This window comes from Capricornis sumatraensis, chromosome X, assembly GCF_032405125.1.
Source record: "Capricornis sumatraensis isolate serow.1 chromosome X, serow.2, whole genome shotgun sequence".
Taxonomy (NCBI): domain Eukaryota; kingdom Metazoa; phylum Chordata; class Mammalia; order Artiodactyla; family Bovidae; genus Capricornis; species Capricornis sumatraensis.
This window is the reverse complement of record NC_091092.1, coordinates 145,767,598-145,786,969: the sequence shown is the minus strand read 5'-3', so window position 1 is coordinate 145,786,969 and position 19,372 is coordinate 145,767,598.

Sequence of the window (19,372 nt, the reverse complement as noted above, 5' to 3'; positions counted from 1 at the left end):
ATACATGGGAAGACAAATAACTTTGATGAATTAATCATTTGCTTCAACAGATCCTCAAATACAGATTTGGATCAAGCAGTAATTATTGCCAAATTTCTCAAATATTATCAGCCCATATAAATAATTGAAAATGTCCACACCACAGAGAATTTCTTTCATCCAAAATCTCTCCCTGCAGTGATGAAAATAGATACTTCAGGAAAAACAAACAAACAAAAAAAACACAACAAACTCTCCCATCTCTTTAAGTCAAACACTAGCAAATTCCTGTGTTTCCGTTTCCAACAACGCCCATCAACAGGCATTCTGCTGGATGCAAGATGTTCTAGTATTAATCCATTTACAAGGCTAATCAGTGTGGCATCTTTGGCAAAATTACTCAAGAAATGTAGGCGGCTTCCACCCAGAAGGCATCAATCCTAGCAAAAGTCTTCGTCTGAGACATCTAATTATCTTTCAGACTGAAGGATAACCAAACATTTAATGCATTTGCTAATTGTTTTCCCATTTTTTGGACCTTTATGTGGTCTTTAGTTATTAAAGACACTGTAATTAAGGGGTAACGAAGCACAGCCAAGTTCCACTATTTGTTTTGCTTTCCTCTGTTTTGTTCTTTTTCTACAAGTCAACAGAGCATATGAAAAAGAGGCAGGACAAGATTTTGTTCAATGAAACAAAAGGCGTCTGTACTTTTCAAATTGACTCATGGCACGTGTTCATTTATAGGGGTTCCATGGTGGCTCAGGAGTTGAAGAATCTTCCTGCCGATGCAGGAGACCTGGGTTCCATCCCTGGGTTGGGAAGATTCCCCTGGAGGAGGGCATGGCAACCCACTCCAGTATTTCTTGCCTGGAGAATCCCATGGACAGAGGAGCCTGGAGGGGCTACAGTCCAAAGGATGGCAAGGAGTCGGACAGAACTTAGTGACTAAACAACAACATGTGTTCATCTGTACATCACATGGTTAAGGAAAAGGAAGCGCTAAGGTGTTGATGATGGTCTGCCCCTTGAAGGGGACCTAAGGGATCTCCAGGCCAGGAGGATGCACAGAGAAGTGATCTGGGCACTCTGATGAGATGGGATGCGCGTATGGGCTGGAAGCTTTCTGCAAATGCACACGTGTATCTTCCACACTAAATGTGGGCAAGAGTGACTTCTCTGCTGGTCCAGCCGTTAAGACTCTGTGCTTCCACTGGGGGTGGGGGAGGGGCCGCAGGTTCCATCCCTGGTCAGGGAACTAAGGTCCCCCCTGCTACACAGGGCAGCCAATACCTATAACTCAGTAGTTAACCAACAAATAAAACAAGTGAGCAAAAAGCACGGGCAAGAGAGGGGCAGGAAAGGCATGACCATAGAAAGGAATCTGGGCAGGAGAGCAGCTGCTGGGAGATGTACCGATGTTGCTCCTGAAAGGAACAGCCTGTGTGAACCCACAGAAGCAGGACAAAACCGCACACTCATAATCGCTAATAATGATTCTGAGCAGGACTCCGTGGGGCTCCTGAGCACGGAGGCATTTCTGGGTCCCTCATTTCTTGATGACAGGAAATAGGTTTCATTCACCCCCAAGACCTTCCCTGAGTTCCAACTGGGCAAGTTCAAAGAGCTGCTCATCAGGCAAGAGAGGGGAGGCAGGGACGAGGGAGGAAGAGCCAGGGAGCAACAGCACAGCCTTGGGGCAAGGTTCTGGTCCTGATCCCTGGAAAGATCACTGTTGTGGTTTGGTTGGCCCGCAAAGAGTTATTGCTGCCGTTCCTTCATTCAGTCGTGTCCGACTATTTGTGACCCCATGGACTGCAGCACGCCTGGGCTCCCTGTCCATCATCCACTCCCGGAGTCTACTCAAACCCATGTCCATTGAGTTGGTGATGCCATCCAACCATCTCATCCTCTGTCGTCCCCTTCTCCTCCCACCTTCAATCTTTCCCAGCATCAGGGGCTTTTCCAATGGGTCAGCTCTTCTCATCAGGTGGCCAACGGACTGGAGCTTCAGCTTCAACATCAGTCCTTCCAATGAATATTCAGGACTTATTTCCTTTAGGATGGACAGGTTGGACCTCCTTGCAGTCCAAGGGACTCTCAAGAGTCTTCTCCAATACCCCAGTTCAAAAGCATCAATTCTTGGGCGCTCAGCTTTATTTATGGTCCAACTCTCACATCCATACATGACTACTGGGAAAACCCATAGCTTTGACTACCTGGACCTTTGCTGGTAAAGGGATGTCTCTGGTTTTTAGTATGCTGTCTAGGTTGGTCATGGCAAAACAGTATCTCTAGGCTTTTTTTTGCAACCCCCAGCAGGTGAGAGAAGTTAATAATGTGCTGCCCAGAAGCAGGTAGACCCCAGACCAGCTGGGACCAGTGGGCGGTGATTCTGACTCAGGATTTCCTACCATCAGCCAAGCAGAAGAATGACCACAAGCTGATCACGCCCTCTTTGAACCACTGCTGTAAAACTTCTCACGACCCCCTCCAGAGTGGGACAGACATGTTTTTTTTTTGGCTCCCTTTGCCTGCCAAAGCAATAAAACCATTTCCTAGTACTTCACCCAAAACTGTCTCTGAGATTTACTTTGGTGTTGAGGTACATAGGCTAGAGTCAGCTTCAGTAAGGACAGTTTCGCCTGCCTGAAACCGTGGTGTCCAGGGCAGGAGGAGGGGGCAGGCAGAATGGGGACCGATTATCACAGGATGGGGACCGGATGGATGGAGAGACGCTTGGGCAGCTCAGGACATGCCCCCCCTCCACCCCTAAAACGTGCCACCTTTTGGGACACTGCTCACCTTGAGCCCGAGGCATCTGAAAAACAGCAAACAGGAAGTGAGGCTCTCTCGGAATCCCTGGGACTGCGTAACAAGCACCCTCTGCAAGGAACTCACCTGCCATCAACCCCCCTGGAGCTCCTTCCACCAGGAAGCCCGGCTTGTCACAAGGAGGAGACTAGAAACTGACGTCACGTCTTTCTTCACCGGGTTTCATTTTCTGTAACCACATTCAGCGAATCCAAAACAGTCTGTGGGTTGATCTGTCTGTTCCGCTATTGCTAAACCTCCCCTCCCCACCCTCCCCTCTCCCACACTAGAAGGTAAGATTCATGGACGCACACCTCCCTAATCTGTCTGCTCATCGCTGTATCCCATTACCTAGAGGATGGCTGCATTTAGAAGGCAAGAGATGCATATTTGATGAATTAAGTATTTGCTTTTGCCATAAACCGTCTTTTAAGAGTCTGGCCAGCCATGCATATGCGTGGCACATTTATCGAAATAAATGTACACAGTGGATGACAGGACTGACCCATCAGTGGAACGGGGGTAGAGTCTCCACGGGTACAATAGGGGTGCGGAGAAAGCGGTGTTGCATCCTTGGGTCTTCTCATATTAATCATCTCTTGTCTGACCCTTCCTCCGAGTGGAGCCTAAATCCTAGTGATGTTGTCTTTATTTGCTGTTCTTGTTCAGTCACTAAGTCATGTCTGACTGTTTTGCGACCCCACGGACTGTAGCCCACCAGGCTCCTCTGTCTATGGGATTTGCCAGGCAAGAATACTGGAATGGGTTGCCATTTCTTTCTCCAGGGGATCTTTCCAACCCAGGGATTGAACCCATGCCTCCTGCATTGCAGGTAGTTTTTTTTTTTTTTCCCACCACCAAGCTACCTTTATTAATAAATAATTTAATCTAAGTGGCAATAGTCCTCCCAGGTTAAACTGCATTTCAGAAACAGCTTCCTAAAAATGGTGCGTGGTGGTTCATTAACAGACAGTTTTGGTTTTTTTTTTTTAACCTGACAGGGTGTTATCTGAACCTATATCATTGAAGGTGGTCCAAGATAGCTTCATCACACAGAGTTCCAAGGGAGCCAAGGAACAATACTCCTGATGACTGCCCTTCCTGGGTCTACAGTTACTGGGCTCTTAACATTCACTCAAGCTGCTAAAGCAGTTCCTTCTTGGTGGAAATGAACTTCCTTGCAATTTTATAAAAATGAAAAGGCCCTTTTGTGAAATGCTCTCTAATCTCTTTGCAGGACAACCGTTTTCCCAGTGTTGGAAGCTAAACAGCTCTGGCGTAGATAATCTGATTTATGTACAATGGCAGGTCTTCCTGTCCCGTCTCACAGACAATAGAAAACCTCAGCCTGAAGGTGGTTCAATAACTAATTTAGGCTCAAATCTAATTCTTTTAATGACGTATCCATCACAGCCCCTTAAAATGCCCACGTCAGATCAAAATACACAGCTTGGGCTTGGATTTAATGCATGCATGCAGTCTTCATCTTACCTGAATGAACCGCCATAGAGGTGGGCTGAATAAGTATGACTACACAAATATTTCATGTCTGATTTTCTCTATCCATGAAAAAGAAAATCCAGTAAATTAAAGACTTATCAACTCAGTGAGATATACGATATTCTCTTCCTTTGATGGGGCAAGGTAGAGGAATGAAAAATGGGAGAAAAGACAATTAATATTCCTAAGAACCTACATTGGTGCTTGTGACGGTAAGATGATTTCTGTAGAGATTTGCCTGCTTTTGAATGAATTCTTCCCCCCCTCCCCCTATTATGGCACAGTGCCACTTTCTGTAGATGGTCAATTTCAATGACTATAAAAAATAACTGAATTCTCACAGAGTTGGCAGATTGGAAAACCTAGGGTGCTGGTGTTCAGTTGCTCACTTGTGTGTGACTCTTTGTAACCCCAAAGCCTGCAGCACATCAGTGTTCCCTGTCCCCCAGCATCTTCCAGAGGCTTGTTCAAACTCATGTCCATTGAATCAATGATGCCATCCAACCATCTCTGCCTCTGTCGTCCCCTTCTCCTCCTGCCTGCAATCTTTCCCAGCATCACGGTCTTTTCCAACGAGTTGGCTCTTCGCATCAAGTGACCAAAGTACTGGAGCTTCAGCTTCAGCATCAGTCCTTCCTAAGAATATTCAGCACTGATTTCCTTTAGCTTTGACTAGTTTGATCTCCTTGCAGTCCAAGTTCTGGGCAAGAATCCAAATTTTGAAGATCCAGAGTTTGGCCCTTGGATACACAGGTCTTGGATCACAAAGGTCTCAGATGTTAAACTCCAACTCCCGTGAACCAGATGGTCTCAAAGCTGTTTGTTGATATCTGGGAGTCAGACCATCATGCTCCCTATGAAGCAAAGAGAGCTGAGATGGTCTGCTTTGATTTTTCTGTAATAAAGCTGGACATTGTTACAGAGATGGCTCTGATTACACAGAGAGACACCTGAGTAGAGAGAGCTCAGTGTAACGAAGCAGAAGGTGAGTATTCACAGAAGTGCGTGTTCTTGGCCCTTTTTTTTTTTTTTAACTAAAGTTTCTTTCTTGGATGAACATATTGTACTTGGAGTTTAGGAACTAGGAGAAATTTGTTGCTGTTGTTTAGTCATTCAGTCGTGTCCAATTCTTTGCAACCCCATGGACTGCAGCATGCCAGGCTCCTCTGTCCATGGGATTCTCCAGGCAAGAATACCAGAGCGGATTGCCATGCTCACCTCCAGGGGATCTTCCAGACTCAGGGATCGAACCTACGTCTCTTGTGTCTCCTGCGTTGGCAGGCGGATTCTGTGGATTCTGTACCACTGGGCCCCTTGGGAAGCCTGGTATAGAATACAGGAAGATCTCATCCCATAGTCTGTAGATATGATTGTAAACTTCCAATTAAGGATGCAATCTCAACGTGCTTCACCTCCAGCGGCAATCAGACAGTTAGGAGTCTAAGATCTATGGAAGCGACGGGGGTGACAGGCTTTTTAAAAATCTGCAATGTTTTTCTCATTTTTTTTTTTCCCCTATCAGCCTAATTGCATCCTGAGCCCGTACTAAGTGTGTCTCCGCTAGATGAAGCAAAGGGAAGTTTACAGTCGGATTTCAAGATCGCAAGTGGGATTCTGGAGTGAGCGGTACAGACAGGCTGACACACAGGCTCTGTCGAGAGGAAGGATTCGCAGGACCCCGTTTGCATTCCTCTCTAATTACTGGAGATGCCTCTCAGGTCTCTGCCACTCTTCACTAGAAGCTGTTTATTCTGATGGACGACAGCGCATCGGTGGCTTCCTCTGCTTGGCCAGACTGCCCACTCAGCCAGGAAGCAGTTTGTTCACTGCTCTGCACTCGGCATCATTTCTTGGTTTTCCTGAAGACAAAGGTTTCTTCCGTTTACTTTTTGAGACAGGGGAAGGAAATGTTAAAAATGCCCTTATCATATTGTAGAGCTTCCCTGGCGGCTCAGCTGGTAAAGAACCCACCTGCAGTGCAGGAGACCTGGCCTCGATCCCTGGGTTGGGAAGAGCCCCTGGAGAAGGGAACGGCTACACACTCCAGTGTCCTGGCCTGGAGAATCCCATGGCCCGTACAGTCCACGGGGTTGCAAAGAGTCGGACACGACTGAGCGACTTTCACTTTATCATATTGTACTGGAGTTTTTTCATTTAAACAGTTAATCTTAAAGAAAGTCTGTAAAAGCTTGACTTTTCACACCTAATGATCATTTTGTAACTTACTTTTTATTGGAATACAGTTGCTTTACAATGCTGTGCTAGTTTCGGCTATACAGCAGAGTCAGTCAGCTATATGTATATATATCTCTCCTCTTTTCTGGACTGTCTTTCCATTTGGGTCATCACAGAGCATGGAGTCGAGTTATCTGGGCTATACAGTAGGATTTTTATTAGTTATCTGGTTTCTGCCTAAGATCAGTAAGGTACATATGTCAATTCTAGTCTCCTGGTTCACCCCACCACCTCTTTCTCTGCTTTGTGTCTATACTTTTCCCCGCCCCCCCCCCCATGTCTATTTCTGCTCTGTAAATAGGTTCATCTGTACCAGTTTTCTAGATCCCACATATAAACGCTAATAAACGCTATTTGACTTGCTCTTTCCAACTAACTTCCTCTGTAGGACAGTTTCTAGCTTCAACCACGTCTCTGCAAAGAGCACAATTTTGTTCCTTTTGATGATCATCTTAAAATGGTTCAAACATTTCTATTAGCAAGATTCACAAGTGCCCACTACAGGTCTGTAATTGTCCTGAGCGTATGTCACTGAATAAAAGAGCATGGCTGCTACCTTCTTACAAGAGTTTACAAGCTTAATTTGAATTCTTCTTGTGCACAAATCCCAAGACCCCTTATTTCCAGCAGAATTAGCTTTGGAAGCCAATTTGCCATTCTGCACACAAAATATCCTTCTTCATTTGAAACAGAATTGATTCCTCCTTGAAGTTAAATAAGCAAATCTGTATTTGAGGAGTACCAGCTATGTTCAATACCTCTCTCTCTCTTCTTCAATCCAACCTAGACTCATTTCCAAGTTACTGTCCTCTCTCATTTTACATCTGATATGTATACATAATTTTGAATCATTCCCTTACATACTTGATTCTATTGAATGGAGTTCTTCATTTATATTTTTCATGAATATTTAGAATGTGTGTTAGCATGAAGCATGCCTGGCATCTAGCACTGAGTTTAAAGTGAACCAGTGATTCAATAAACGCTGATGGGCATTCCATGGTTTGGGGGAAGTTCTGAGGTCAAGTTCGGGAGGAGAGTGTCACCTTCGAAACACGTGATTTTTTTCTTCCCCCAGTGTAAGGTCTTAACAACCAACATGATTAGTCTAGACTACAGTAATTAAGATTTGTTTGAGTTACTTAATAGTCATGCAAGCATCAATGTTTCTGTTGGAAAATTAAGCAATTAAGATGACTATTGATCATTACGGATGGCAATATAAATGCATATTTCCAAGGGGGAAGAGTTCTAAACATTTCATCAATGTGTCTAATCATTTAAACTGGAATCTTGCCTACAGATAAATGACGCTTAAATAATGCAGATAGATAAACACACTGCATTGTTTGGAAAACTGGATCAATGTTGAATTTGAGTTTTGAAATGAAGAGAAAGTACTCTAGCTGAAGAAAATAACTAGTTACTCTCTAAATTCCTCAGGCATGTCTAAAAATACCAAGAAAATGAAGAGCATGTTGTCATTAGGGCTGAGTAAAGTCTGGCATAGACTCAGGGAAAGAAAAGAGGACAATTTAAAACTCATCACAACTCCATTATTTGGAATTTACCCTAAAGAGATAATCAGATTTAGAGAAAGATTTGTGTATGAGGATGTTTACTATAATTTTACTGATAGTAGTGAAAATTGGAAACAAGTGCAAATGCTCAACAAAATGAAATTAGTTTAATAAATTCCATGGTACTAATCAGCCATTAAAATTCAGATTAAAATATGTATCATACTGGAAGTTTTTTAAAGCACAGCATTATATTTTTAAAGCAGGCTGCAAAATTATATATACACTATGATCCTAAATTTGCAAACATTTCGTAAGATGCATATATCACATATCATATTTAAATATGCATTATGTAAATAATTTAAATAAACATGTACCATGTTCATCCTTGGGAAGGAAAAATAACAAAGAGTCTAAATTATTATTGTTTTTTACTTTTCTACATTATTGAAAACTTGTTGCGGTAAAATTGTATAACTTTTTAAAAATGGAAAACAAAGCCAATCTATATTATAAAACACAGGCAGTACTATTTCCTTGAATCTAACAGAACTGACTCCATATGCATTATTGGGCAGGTCAAGCAGAGACATTACTTTGCCGACTAAGGTCCGTCTAGTTAAGGCTATGGTTTTTTTCCTGTGGTCATGTATGGATGTGAGAGTTGGACTGTGAAGAAGGCTGAGCACGGAAGAATTGATGCTTTTGAACTGTGGTGTTGGAGAAGACTCTTGAGAGTCCCTTGGACTGCCAGGGGACCCAATCAGTCCATTCTGAAGAAGATCAGCCCTGGGATTTCTTTGGAAGGAATGATGCTAAAGCTGAAACTCCAGTACTTTGGCCACCTCATGCAAAGAGTTGACTCACTGGAAAAGACTCTGATGCTGGGAGGGATTGGGGGCAGGAGGAGAGGGGATGACCGAGGATGAGATGGCTGGATGGCATCACTGACTCGATGGACGTGAGTCTGAGTGAACTCCGGGAGTCGGTGATGGACAGGGAGGCCTGGCGTGCCGCGATTCATGGGGTTGCAAAGAGCCGGACACGACTGAGTGACTGAACTGAACTGAACTGATGCTCTAAATTTTAGCTGGCAAACCTACTTGTACATGTCGGAGACAAGACTAAAACGGAAAATACACATGACGTAGACGATCCTAGAGTATGTTGGAAAGAGACAAGACCTAAGGATCCACACAAGACCAGCGTGGGAAGTACCGCATGACCCAGCATCCGACCACTGAACATATGCCGTGAGAAAACCGTAATTCAGGACAAACCACATGCATCCCAACGTTCACTGCAGCACTCTTTCCAATAGCCACCACACGGCAACAATCCATGTGTCCATCAGCAGAGGAACGGATAAAAAGATGCGGTCCAGAGACACAAGGGAGCACTCCTCAGCCATCACAAGGAACGAAACTGGGTCATTTGTAGAGTTGCGGCTGGACCCAGAGTCTGCCATACAGAGTGAAGGAAGTCAGAAAGAGAAAAACAAGCAGTGTATATTAATGTATATGTATGCATATGGACTCTGGCAAAATCGTACCGATGAAGCTATTTGTAGGGCAGGAATAGAGAGGCAGACGTAGAGAACTGACTTGTGCATGCAGTGGGGGGATGGGAAGGTGGGATGAGCTGAGAGAGCAGCGCTGACATCTATACGCGACCGTGCGTCAAATAGGCAGCTCGTGGGAAGCTGCCGTCTAGTACAGGGAGCCCAGCTTGGGGCTCTGTGATGACCCGGAGGGGTGGGGTGAGATGTGAATCAAGAGGGAGGGGGTACATGTATCCGCCTGATTCACTTCATTGTACAGCAGAAACCGACACAGCACCGTAAAGAAATTATCCTCCAAAAAAAAAAAAAAAGTAAGGCATGGGAAGAGGGCACGAGGTGTTGGACGGTGGAAGGAAAACCTTGGAAGGTTCCCTGCGGCAGCCTTCTGAATGAAGGTCCAGAGGGAGAATGTGAGAGGCAGAGAAAGAGAAAAACAGCAGCAGACAGAGAAACTGGCACCAGGGAGTGGGCCTAGTGTCCGAGAACAGTATGGTGGCTGAGAAGAAGGGAACCGCTTTGCTATCTTGAGCAGATGAGTAAAATGACCTGATAGACAGCTCCCTGGAATCACTGGTGCCCTCAATGCAGCATTGGCAATGAATGCGGGAAACGGCCCCACTGGTCTTTCACAGTTGCCCAGTACTCTGGAAATGCCCCGGCTTTCTCCAGATTAGTCTCTTTCCCCCAGATCGACCTTGACGTTGACTACACAGTACTTCTGCACATCCTGGTTGAAGTGAAGTGAAGTGAAGTCGCTCAGTCATGTCCGACTCTTTTTTTGACCCTGCGGACTGTAGCCCACCAGCCTTCTCCATCCATGGGATTCTCCAGGCAAGACTACTGGAGTGGGTTGCCATTTCCTTCTCCAGGGGATCTTCCCAAGCCAGGGATCGAACCCGGTTCTCCCGCATTGGAGGCAGACGCTTTAACCTCTGAGCCATCCTGGTTACCCTGGTTCAAAAGTTCTGTGTTCTGCTCTGTGATGAGCCCACTTCTGACTTGAGTGCTGAAACCACCAGTGAGAGTTGTATTCTTTGTCGTGACACCAATTGGTTTGCGTTTTAGCATCTTTGTGTTTCTCTGCCTCTCATCCCAGGCGGTGAATATTCTGAGGACAAGAAGTTTTCTTAGGAGGACTCATGGCAGAGGGACACATATGCACTAGTGATGCTATGTTTAAAGTAGGGAACTAATGAGAACCTGCTGCACAGCACAGGGAACTCTACTCAGTCCTCTAGGGTGGCTTAGATGGGGAGGAAATCCAAAAAGGAGGGGATATATGTATACATGGGCTTCTCAGGGGACTCAGTGGTCCACCTACCAATGCAGGACACGCAAGAGACTTGAGTTTGATCCCTGGGACTGGAAGATCCCCTGGGGAAGGAAATGGCAACCCACTCCAGTATTCTTGCCTGAGAAATCCCATGGACATTTGGTTGCAGGTCATGTGGTCACAACTGAGCAGCTAAGCACACACACTTAAGTGTCTACATCTGGCTTCATATGGCTGATTCACTTTCATGAACAGCCAAGACTAACACAGCATTGTAAAGCAACTATACTCCAATAAAACCTAAATGTTTAAACATCTTATTTAGAAAAAGAAGAACTCAAGGGTATCAATGGATTAAAGGGGAGACGATTTGGAGAAGACAGCAGAAATCCTCCCTCAAAATTTGCTCAGTGAGAAAAATGATAAATAAGAGTGCCCAATGGGTGAGAAAAAGAATAAATCACTGGGAAAAAAACACCCCAAAAGGGTAGATGATAAAGTGGATCCCCTTAATTTGCAAGTGGAACAGACATTTCACCGTCACTATATTGTTCCATCTTCTATTATTCTCTATATAACTGCCCTGAATTGCACATACCAGGAGTCTTAAGGATGGGAAATTTGATAGGAAACAGGATTGCGTAAGAAAGTTAGGATAACTGGGTTTCTCGGAGATGTTTTGCTGGACACAGTTTTGAGAGCTTTTGGTTCTTGAATATATGAAGTTTGTCAACAGAAGGGAAGACCCTACTCCTTACTAGTTGGAACTCTTATTGCCTCCTCTGTGGAAAAGAGTCTTACTTCATTAGCACACAAGCCCTGAGGGTGTGACTCAGGAGAGTGAGTCCAGTTTCCTTGCTCAAGTGTCCAGTCCTAAAGAGGAAACTGTCTTCTGGATCTTTAAGTCCAGTTGTGTTGAACTGATGAGGGGACGTGGCGGCTCTGATGAGGGCATGGGGCAGAAAGGAGCCCCATGCTCTGGGCTGGGGCTCACTTACAGTTTGTCATGCTTACTGTGGCATGGCACAGGCTTCAGAATGTTGAAGCACTGCAAAACATAAAGTAACATCAGGCGTGTTTGACATGCAATTCATCAACAGAGGCTTCCATTTAAGGATTATGGTGGTGGGGTTGGGGGAAGGGAAGCAGCTGACCTCTAAATCAAGAGATGGTCCAACAAGATGATGGAGAATTCCAGAAGGGTCTCAGCATGCGCACTGATTTTTACTCTATTGGGCAAATGACCTAAGTAGTCATTTCTCCAAAGAAGACAAACAGATGGCTAATAAACACATGAAAACATGCTCAACATCGCTCATTATGAGAGAGACGCAAACGAAAACTACAATGAGGTGTCAACTCACAGAGGTCAGAATGGCCATCATCAAAAAAATCTACAAACGATAAATGCTGGAGAGGGTGTGAAGGAAAGGGAACCCTCATGTGCTGTTGGTGGGAATGGAAATTGATACCGCCACTAGGGAAGACAACTACCATATGACCCAACAGTCCCTATACTGAGCATATAGACTGAGAAAACCAAAATGGAAAAAGACACATGGAACCCAGTGTTCACTGCAACACTATGATAGCTAGGACATGGAAGCAACTTAGATGTCCACAGCAAATGAGTGGATAAAGGAGCTGAGGTACGTATATATGGTGGAATACTACTCAGCCGTGAAAAGGAACGCATTTCAGTCCATTCCAGTGAAGGGGATGAACCTAGAGCCTATCACGCAGAGTGAAGTAAGTCAGTAAGAGAAAAACCACCATTGCATATAAATGCATAGATTCTCAGAAGTCGCTACTGTTGACCGTACCCGCAGGGTAGCAATGGAGATGCAGATAGAGACTTATGGACACAGCCAGGTGGGGGCGGGGAGGGGGGAGGAAGAAAAGCAGCATGGAAACATACACGTTAACATGTTACAAAGGTAGCCAGCGGGAATTTGCTGTATGACTCAGGGAGCTCAAACCAGGTTTGATTTTGAGGGACTCTGAGACAACCTAGAGGGGTGGGATGGGCTGGGAGGTGGGAGGGAGGGGTTCAAGAGGGAAGAGACGTGTGTACATACCTATGGCTGATCCATGTTGATGTTTGGCAGAGACCAACAGAATGCAATTATTCTTCAATTAAAAATAAATAAATTAAGAAAGAAAACACTGTGCAAGATGTTCATTACGGATACCTTAGAAAAATCCTGATTAAACAATTTTCAAAAAAAGTCAGCCATTATTCCACACTAGCAATAAGAACTGGAAAACTTGCTAAGGGTTTAGTTTCTCAGTCACTAAACAATAGAATTATTGTGTTTTTTTTTTTTTTTTTCAGATTGGGGAGTGGAGTTATATTTGTTCAGGGACCTGTATGCTCTTTTGAATTAAGTCTGCTGCAGAATCAATAGATGTTCAGGAGTTTGGAGATGCTTGAAGGCGGAAAAAAAAAAAAAAAAGCAGTGACTTATTCTAGGTAGTTCTGCTGATAAATTTTTACCTAAAAACTCCCTTGATGTAATTCACACTTCTCTCAGAGGTTTCATTTCACTGACAAGTAGGTTCAGGCTTCTTTTTAAGCTATTTGGGATTTAGATACATTCACTCAGTAAGTTCATATTCTATGGTATACACAAGAGTCTTGTGGCTTTCATGAAAAATAAAAGTATTGTAGACCATATTACAAAAAAAGAAGTGGGTATTGAAAATAAAGGAAAGTTATGGATTGCTCAGTGGTCTCCAAGTATTTCATTTAATCAAATGTTGAACACTGGTAATCTACCCTCATCCGTCATCCCGGAAGACGTGTTCATTTTGCTGGTTCCAGGCTCCACTTTTAATCAGGTCTGGCACTCAGTATGTGTGCTTAGGGAAATAATTTCCCTGCTTCTATTTTCTCCTACAGAAGCAAAAGAGGAAATGTTTCCATTTCTAAAAGTTATCTGGGGTGATTTCCAGGGAAGTGGATTGTGTAGATGAATGGAAAATACCATGAGTGTTTTTTCTAGGGCAAGATCACTCTCCATAAACACTCACATTTTCCTCTTGTTCTACAACTCTCAAAACCATTTCACATGCATTATCTCATGATGAGACTCAATCCAAGGAGAAAATTAACTGGAAATACAGTTATTTCTGTGATTTGAGCAACTCTGCTCTTCTCGTGCATTTCCCCTGTACCGGGTAACTTACAGGATAGAAATATAAGTAAACGGTTCACAAAATCAAAGAAAAGACACTTTGATTCTCCATATTACTAAGTAGAGCTTTCATGTTATTATTTTTGACTTTCAAGATACACAGGCTTGTCGCTATATTGATGCCTAGAGAGATTATATAAATAGGTATACATACGAATTATACATGGAAATACAGTCTAATTCCATTTTTACCATTTTTTGAAAAGTCTTTGCTGCATTTGTAATAATACTGCTTCTATCGTATATTTTGGATTTTGGGCCATGAGACTTGTGGAATGTTAACTCCCCAACAAGGGATTCAACCTGTACCCCCTGCGCTGGAAGGCAAAGTCTTAACCACTGCATCACCAGGGAAGCTCCTAATTTAATTTTTAAAATAATGAGAAAAATACTTGAAGCAAATCTGAAGAACCATCAAAGGATGGACTTGTGCCTGGACATATTCATATATACATGTATATGTAATGTTTTCATTGGAGAAAACTTAGAGAGATCCTGATTAAACAATTTTCAAAAAAAAAGTCAGCCATTATTCCACGCTAGCAATAAGAACGAGAAAACTTTTACTAAGGGTTTAGTTTCTCAGTCACTAAACAATATGTGTGATTATGTCTGTGTTCATAATCAGATATAGTATTCTTTCATATGGCTGGGTCATAATTAACCAGTATCTCCCCTGGGGAGGTAATTCATGGTGCAATTGTTTACGGTACTCTTCCTTGGAATTATGCATTGCCCCACTGGTGGGCGATTTTCCTTTGGGTCAAGTTCCTAAAATTATGTTTACAGAGATGAATTTAAGACCTTTGGAAGGCTTTTTATTATATAATTGCAAATGGCCTCCCACAAAGTTTATCTAAAACTAATCAAAGGTCCAAGGGGAGTACAGGTTGCCACATAACCACACCCACACTTCTATTGTTCATTATATGTTAATCTCACCCTGGAAAATGTATGAAGTGTTTAAATATAAGCATTTTTTAATTACTGAAGGTAAATGCAAGACATGAAATGCCACAAACTACAAGAAGAAAACATGGGGGAAGCCTTCTCTGACATAAATCGTATCAATGTTTCTTTTCATATCAACGTCTCACCTAAAAATAGAACTAAAAGCAAATAGAAATAAAAGCAAAAATAAACAAATGGGACCTAATAAAACTTACAAGCTTTGGCACAGCCAAGGGAACCATCCACAAAATGAAAAGAAAGCCTCATGACTGTGAGAAAAATGTCTGCAAATGCTCAGACCGACAAGGGCTTGTTCTCCAAAATACATAAACAGCGCATGTGGTGGTCGCTAAGTCATTTCTGACTGTTTGCAACCCCATGGACTGTAGCCTGCAAGGCTCCTCTGTCCGTGGAGATTCTCCAGGCCAGAATACTGGAGTGGGTTGCCATTTACTTTGCCAGGGGATCTTCCTGACCCACGAATCGAACCCGGGTCTCCTGCATTGCAGGCAGATTTTTTACTGAGTGAGCTGCCAGGGAAGATTGAACAGCTCATACAACTCAACAACAACAACAGCAAAAACCCAATCAAACAATGAGCAGAACACCAACGCAGACATGTCTACAAGGAGGACACACAGAAGGTCAACAGACGAATGAGAATATGCTCAGCGCTGATAACTATTAGAGAAATCCAAATGGAAACGAGCACAAGGTATCATCTCACGCTGGTCAGAATGGCAGTCATCACAATGTGTACAAATAACAAGTTCTGGACAGAGTGTGGAGAACACGGAACTCTCCGGCACCGCAGTTGGGGGTGTAAATCGGTGCAGCCACTACGAAGAAGAGTAAGCAAGTTCTTTAAAAAACTAAAACAGATCCCCTTGAATGATATGGCAATCTCACTCCTGCAGAAAACTGATTTGAAAAGATACACACACCCCAGTGTAGACACAGCAGCAGTATTTACAAGAGCTAGGACATGGAAACAGCCTAAAATCCATTGACAGATGAATGGATAATGATGCAGGGTGTGTGTGTGTGTGTGTGTGTGTGTGTGTGTGTGTGTGTGTGTATTTTTGTTGCCATTTTAGTCACTCAGTCATGTCAGACTCTTTGTGACCCCATGGATTATAGCTCACCAGGCTCCTCTGTTGATGGGATTTTCCAGGCAAGAAGAGTGGAGTGGGTTGCCTTTTCCTCCTCCAGGGGACCTTCCCAATCCAGGGATCAAACCCATCTCTCTTGAATTGGTAGGAGGGTTCTTTTATCACTGAGCCACCAGGGAAGCCCGTATATATGTGAATGTATGTATACACATGTGTATATGAACACACACATACCCACATAAAATGGAGTATTACTCAGCTCTAAAAAAGAACAAAGAATGCCATCTGCAGCAACATGGAGGCACACAGAGAATATCATGACAACTGAAGTATGACAGATAAAGAGAAATATCGTGTGATAACACTTACATGGGGCTTCCCATGGCTCAGTGGTAAAGAATCTGCCTGCAATGTAGGAGACTCCAGATCGATCCCTGGGTTGGGAAGATCCCCTGGAGGAGGGCATGGCAACCCGCTCCAGTATTCTTGCCTGGAGAATCCCCATGGACAGAGGAGCCTGGCGGGCTACAGTCCATGGGGTCAAAAGAGAGTCGGATACGACTGAAATGACTTACATGTGGAACCGAGAATCTCACACAGATGAATTTATCTACGAAGCTGAAACCGAGTCCCAGACATAAAGAACAGACTTCTGGTTGCCAAGGGGTACTGGACAGGGAAGAGTGAAGAATGGATGCTTTTGAGCTGTGGTGTTGGAGAAGACTCTTGAGAGCCCCTTGGACTGCAAGGAGATCCAACCAGCCCATCCTAAAGGAGAACAGTCCTGCATATTCATTGGAAAGACTGATGCCATTCTCCCAAATCATCCCACCCTCTCCCTCAAAAGCACAAAGTGATACCATCACACACTCACTTGAATCTCTAAATTGACACAGACTCACAATAGTTAGTGTTGCAGTGATGTGAAATGGTGGTACCCAGTAGAAATTCTGGTGGTGATAAAAGGTTCTGTTCTGTGCTGTTCAATATGCAGGCCACAGGCAGCTACCAAGTAATTGAAATTTGGCAACGGGGACTAGGACCTAAATTTTAAATTTTATCTCATAGTCCCTAAATGTAAATAACCACGTGTGCCTCATGGTTACCGTATTGGACAGCACAGATACAGAACATTACGGAATCATGGGGCTGGGGGTGGGGCATGTCAACTAACACCAGCTCTTTGAAACATGTATATACCGTTGAAGATACATATCCCTTAAGACTCATCAATTTCACATTTAGGAGAGTATGCAAAATTGTGCTTGCCAGCATTATTGATGATAGGCCCAAGTGGGAAATGCATCAAATATTTGTCAACGGTAGCTTCAAACCATCAACGATAGCACCTTTTATATCATGGAACATCCACTATCGTTAAAAATGAACTAACAATCACCAATGGAGAAGGCAATGGCACCCCACTCCAGTGCTCTTGCCTGGAAAACCCCACGGACAGAGGAGCCTGGCAGGCTGCAGTCCATGCAGTCGCCAAGAGTCGGACACGACTGAGCGACTTCACTATCACTTTTCACTTTCATACATTGGAGAAGGAAATGGCAGCCCACTCCAGTGTTCTTGCTTGGAGAATCCCAGGGACGGGGGAGCCTGGTGGGCTGCCGTCTATGGGGTCGCACAGAGTCGGACGCGATTGAAGTGACTTAGCAACCATCACCAAACATAACATCAGGGAATTCCCAGATGGCGCTGGTGGTAAAGAACACACCTGCCAGTGCAGGAGATGTAAGAGGCACGGGTTCGATCCCTGGGACGGGAAGATCCCCTGGAGGAGGGCATGGCAACCCACTCCGATATTCTTGCCTGGAGAATCCCATAGACAGAGGAGCCTGGTGGGCTATAGTCCATGGGGTTGCAAACAGTCGGACACGACTGAAGCGACTTGGTATTCATAGTAATTCATTCAGAACAGCCCTTTTAAGTTGTCACATACCTGAAAATATCACTAAGATGTATTGAAAACATCCAGCCCTGTGTCGTGACCTAAGAAAACTGGTTTGGCAGAAGTGTGAGAATACTCGCTGAATCTTCCCAGACCAACAACAAGAATAGAATGAGAACTCCAAGTTGACCTCTTAGGCATTGGTAGATTTGGACGGGACAGCCTGGGATTGCCTGGAGACTTTTCCTCTTGGATTTCTAATGCTTTATCTCGCTGCAAATCAGATCGAACGAGCTGTCTTTGACAAGCTCGGCATTAAAGAAGATTTTGTGTAAAGACTTTTCAAATACTGAGTCGGTGTGTTTTATGATAATTACAATGTCTGAGGAGTTTTCAGAACTGGAAGGCATCCGGTGTTATTTTAGCTTCATTATTTCCATTCTGACAAGGACTGTGCTGTACAAAAAGCACTGTTGTTTTTGAATCCCATCATGGTCAGCAATGAAAATAAAATCCAGAGAATGTGTAAACTTTACCATGTTTTTCCCCCTGCCTGACCTTTCTCAACTCCTGCTCAATTTGATGCAAAAAAAAAGGAGGGGCAGGCTTTCTTGATCAGATACCAGCAGAAATTCTATTCTGTGAACAACAGAAGCAAACACACCCTTCTAAATATCTGCCCTGGAATACCGACAGAGACCTCCCAGGATGCATTTCCCCATCTACATTTCCAATTAGACGTGTGATTTTATTCACGTCATTATCCCCAGCCCCATCCTCCTGTGGTCTAATGTCCATAGAAAAGCTGATGGCCTCCTCAACTCTTCGGGGCATCTGGCTGAATTAGAGGCATTCCCCGTAATGCTGCTCTTTCCTAAAGGAAATCAGTCCTGAATATTCATTGGAAGGACTGATGCTGAAGCTCCAATCCTTTGGCCACCCAATGCAAAGAACTGACTCATTGGAAAAGACCCTGATGCTGGGAAAGATTGAGAGCGGGAGAAGAGGGGGACCACAGAGGATGAGATGGCTGGATGGCATCACCAACTCAGTGGACATGAGTTTGGGTAAACTCCAGGAGTTGGTGATGGACAGGGAGGCCTGGCGTGCTGCAGTCCATGGGGTCACAAAGAGTTAGACATGACTGAGCAACTGAATTGAACTGAACGACCAAACTGATAACAGCCAAATCCCAAGACTGCAGAGCAGGAAGGCCTTCTCTCACCTGAAGTCCAGCTGACTCCCCCAACTTCCTGTGAACTAAAATCTGGACCTAGCTTACAAGCACATCAGACCAACGGTCTTGGCAGGTGTGTAAGAACAAAAT